Source organism: Octodon degus, unplaced genomic scaffold (assembly GCF_000260255.1).
Source record: "Octodon degus isolate 3935 unplaced genomic scaffold, OctDeg1.0 scaffold00049, whole genome shotgun sequence".
Classification (NCBI taxonomy): Eukaryota; Metazoa; Chordata; class Mammalia; order Rodentia; family Octodontidae; genus Octodon; species Octodon degus.
Genome location: NW_004524625.1, coordinates 2,205,219 through 2,210,370, shown reverse-complemented (window position 1 = coordinate 2,210,370; position 5,152 = coordinate 2,205,219). Strand labels below are relative to the sequence as shown.

Sequence of the window (5,152 nt, the reverse complement as noted above, 5' to 3'; positions counted from 1 at the left end):
AGACATTTGGGAATAGCTACTATATGCCATGCTCTATTTTAATAGAGTTACCAAGACGCAATGTTTACCCCTACTTGTTGTTATTTTTTGGTCAAAGGTGGCAGTGTTCACCCTCATCTCTGAGGTTTATCTCCTCCTTCCTGTCAGTGCTCAGTAATGGCTTCTCTTTCTTACTGCCTCTGTGGACATTCCCCAGAACCTTTTTTTTTTTTTTTTTTTTGCGGTACTAGGGATTGAACTCAGGACCCTGTGCTTGTCAGGCAAGTACTTATTCTACTGAGCTATCTCCCAGCCCCCCAGAACCCTTTATGCTTTACTACTGGTTAGTCATAAATAATACATAAAGGAATTATCAAAGTTTCAGAGTATTAAAATAGCTTACTGCTATCTTTTTTGTGTATATTCTTTTTGAGTAGTTTGATTTTCTTCTGTTAAAGAGTTCTAAGAGTAAAATTAATGAAATATTCCTTTCCCTCAAATTCCTTCCCTTCTCTAAGTAATGGCACCCACCTCTCTAGAAAGGCCCCTGCCCGAATATTTATTCATTTGTCATTTGTTGAATAGCCATACTTATATAGTTAATTAAGATTAATTGATAATAATCAGGCCCTTCTATGTGGATTATGTCCTTGCCACTTACGATGAATATGGGACTGTTGCATTGTGTGTATTAGCTTGAACTATAGATGCCCTCCAAAAGCGAAACACTGAAGATTGCTTTACTAAAACTTGCCACTGCCTGGTTATGTATATGGATTTCTACCCCTTTATTGCAGGTATATATTACTGATTATAGAAAGCATACAGCTGGGAATGATGATTCGTACCTATAATATCAGCTCCTTGGGTTGGTGAGGCAGGATTTCAAGTTCAAGTTTAGCCTGTGCAGCACAGGCACCATCTCAAAAATAAATAAAATAAAAAAGAGCTCTACTGAAAAGAAAATCAAATCAGTCATTTTAACCAAGTCACAATAAATATTCCCTGAAGCTAATAAATATTATTTTATGAAATCTTGATTAAAATCTCATACTTTGAAATAACCTTAAAAATAAATTTATATTAACATAAAATATGATGGGCTGAGGAGATAGCTCAGTGGTCTAATCACCTGCCTCGCAAGCACAGGGACTTAGGTTCAAACCCCAATACCACATGCCATGCCAGCCCCATGCCATGCCAGCCCCATGTCATACTGGCCACCAAAACAGGGCATGGTGGCACACGCCTGTAACCCCAGTGCTGGGGAGGTTAAGACAGGAGGATCACTACAAGTCCATGCTGCCTAGTGAGACCCTGTACCAAATAAGTTTTTTAAAAATTAAAAAAGTAAAAATATGATATTAAGGGAAAATTACCCCAGTTAGAGTATATTGAGCAGGTGAATTACTTGTCACCAGTTCTCTTACTCTGGCACCCTGTAATTCATTCTTTTAAAGAGGGGTAGCAGATTGATGTCATTACTTCAAATGCCTTGCAAATTCTTCTTTAATGAACAAAATTAAAAGGCTAGACAGAGGATTGTGCTTTTGATTATTTCTTTGGAATTTTATTGTGTACTTTCTTTTTCTTCTGTTAGCGTATCCTTGCCATATTCTTTGTCACTGAGCTACAGTGGGACTAATCAATAGGAAAACTCTAATTTTAGACTTTACTTTTGAGAAATATTTGTGGCTAGGTGCAGGGTCCACACCTCTAGTTTCAGCCATTTGGAAGAATTGAAGCAGGAGGATTACAAGTTGAAGCCTGACCTGGGCAACTTAGCAAGACCCTGTTTCAAAATAAAAAATAGAAAGGGCTGGAGATGCAGCTCAGTAGCAAAGCACCCCTAACTCCATTCCTCAGTCCTTTGTGAATTCTGTTCATTTTATGAACTGAATTATTATTCACAGTACTAAAATAGTTATTTTTTTTAATTTTTTTTAAATTTTTTTTTATTTATTTGAGAGAAAGAGAGAGAGAGAGAGAGAGGTGTGTGGCCAGCTCAGCCCACCAGGGGGCGGGGCTGGCTGGCATGTGGTGCTGGGGGATTGAACCGCAGTCCCTGATGCTTTGCCAAGCTAGTTCCAAGTAGGTGCTTTAGACCACTGAGCCATCTCACCAGCCCACTAAAACAGTTAATTGAGTCCTTTCTGTTTATGGACACCCTAGGAAGGATCTTTAGTCTCTCTTCCCAATACCATCATATCTAAGAGTCTCCCAAAGAGTCTAAAATCTGTGTAAGCTCCTCACCAAAGAATTCAGCTCTGAAAGAACTGATTAAGCCCTGAGAAGCTACTGTAAGCAAAGGGAGACATTCTTAGACTGTGTAGTAATGAGAGTGCCAAGCCCGGAATGCTCAGAGGTTTGGGTTCGTCACATATGCCACTGTGAAGTAGACGGTGTAGTCATGAGTATAAGGCTCATTCAGAGTGGATGGAAGAGTTTGGAGCCAAAGAGCACTGTGCAGAAGATTCGCCAAGGCCAGGTGCCCACTTCACTGTGGAAAGCATCTTTGTAGATCTTTGAAGAAGATACTTAAGAACATCACCCAGGAGATTTTTTAAACAATAAGGAAAATTTGAAGTGATTGAAATCATGACTACCTAAGGGAATGGCAAAAAGAAGGCCTTTGCTTTTATAACCTTTAACAACCATGACTGAATATTAGCGTTGTGCAGAAATACTACATTGTGAATAGCTACAGCTATGAAGTAAGGAAAGCTCTATTGAGGCAAGAGATGGTTAGTGATTTGTCAATACAGAGAGGTCACAGTGCTTCTGCAAACTTTGGTGGTGGTCATGGGTGTGGTTCTAGTGGCAATGATAGCTTGTTCATGGAAAATGTTCAGCGATTGTGTGGCCTTGATCACAGTTGTGTTATCGGTGCATATGGTAGCAGCCAGGTTGTGGACTATGGCTAGCACTAGTGACCACGTTGGAAAATCTTATATTGTGAAGTTGCTTTTTAGCCTTCCAATACATTAGCAATGTCTTATGATGCTTGAGTTCTACTCAGTAGAAATTAGCCAGAGCTAATTTTGTTTTCTAAGGTCTAGATGCCATGAGCCAGAGTCTCATTCATAGTGGGGCACATTAAGAGATCCACAATAGCTATGCTTCCTTCAAGTTGTAATTATAAGGACAGGGATGCAGTCTGACTGGCAAAGACTCGATGATGCTAAGTGAATGAAGTCAGTGTTGGAATGAATTAAAAATACAGGTCCCCTAAGGAATGTACTCCTTCTTCCTTAAAATGAACAAATGGAATACAAAAGGTCTCGATAGAAATAAGGCACAAGTGGTTTTATATTGGCAAACTATCTCTGGAATTGATGAACAGAAGCAAAGCTCGAGAGGCCAGACCTATCCTAGGGGAGGGCTAGGAAGGGAAATAGCAGTGTGACTCAGAGTGAAATAGTTGACTTCCTTTTGTTTCATCTGTTTAAAATGGACATTGTTATTCCTTACCTCATTTCACTTAACTGTCATATTAATCTGCAAACTTTTAATACTCCCATTTTATAGCTAAAGAAATTATAGTTCAAAGAGGTAAAGTAACCACCTCAGCTCTGGGGCTCAGAGTATGATAGGTTGAGGCTTCTGTCTCAAATGTATTGTGGTTGATCTTTCTCTGTGCCGTCTTGCTCTACCTTATGCATTCTAACCCAGAGGTGCTGATCCTGAGACCACTGTCCCATAAACCTCCTCCCTAACTACACACACACACACACACACACACACACACAACATACACAACACACACAACACACACACACACACACACACACACACACACACACTAACTCACCTAAGAACCTCTCAATTCGGTAGAAAGACAGAAATAGAATTGGGACCCTCTGTAAAAAAGCCCTGTACTTGATCTGATTTGTCTTGATCTGCTTTTTTAACAGAAGGTTGCTTTCCTTCTGTTTTTAAAATCATTTATACTCTAACTTGTTCCAAAAAATAATTAAGTTACTACAGAGGAGGGTAAAAGGCTATCCTGTTACACTACTATTTGAGGAAGCTCAAGTCCTTTTGCATTATGCTTTTTTAAAAACAAGCTATGAGAAAAAAAGTATTCCTATTTATCAGCAAATGATTACAGCAGCTCCCCCCTTCACTACTGAGGATAAATTCCAGAACCCAGGGGCCAGAGAGATAGCTCAGTAGAATAAGTGCTTGCTTGGCAAGCACAAAGTCCTGAATTCAATCCCCGTATCACAAATAAATAAATAAAAATAAAAAAGTTCCAGGACCCAAAGTGGCTGCTTATTGATAGAGCTGGGTACTCTATATGCTGTTCCCCCCCAATACATACATATTTGTAATAAAGTTTAGTTTATTAATTAGGTATGGTGAGAGAAAATAATCATAAAGGAAAACAGTTGTAGTAATATATATTAAAAGTTATATGGATATGATTTCTCACCCTCTCTCTCCCTGGCTCTCACCCTGTCTTACTATACTATGCATTAACTCTTCTTGTGATAAAGTGAGAGGATACAGTCCCTACGTGATAAGTTGAAGTGAGGTGAATTACATAGGCATTGTGGTGCACATTAGGTTACTATATGAATTAACGGAATGTAAGGACCACAGTACCTGCAGCAGTTAATCTGATAACTGAGACAGGTGCAGAATAACTAACAGACGGACTGCAGATATATTGTGGATGTGCTGTACGAAGATGTGGCTTACACCCTGGACAGTATGAAGCTGGAAGGCATGAGATTTCATAACACCACCCAGAATGGCATACACTATAAAATATAATAATTGTTTTTTCTCGAATTTTCTAATTAATATTTTTGGACCACAGTTGACCATGGATATCTGAAACTTTGGAAAGTAAAACAACAAATAAGAGGGTGCTAATGTACTAGTGTGTGTCCACAATATTAACAAGCGTATAAACATAAAGTAGCATAATAGTTGTTTAGGACTGGAGGACAGGAGTTTTGGGGTGATAACTGAAGGGCATAGTCTTTCTCTTTTGATATACTAAAGTTCTAAAGTTAATTATTGTGATAGTTAAGAAGTCTGTATATATCTATATATACATATATATCTTCAGAATGGCTAAATCAAGCTAATAAATGCCACAATTTCTCATGTGCTCATCTTTTTATAGTGAAAATATTTACAACCTATGCTTTCAGCAATTTTC

At 38.5% G+C, this 5,152-nt stretch overlaps 1 protein-coding gene across 1 annotated transcript in view; it reads left to right on the top strand.

Moving 5' to 3' along the window:
- Positions 1-5,152, top strand: part of Rnf169 (ring finger protein 169) — a 120,457-nt gene that overhangs the window by 106,036 nt on the left and 9,269 nt on the right. The gene's annotated exons all lie outside the window — the stretch shown is intronic.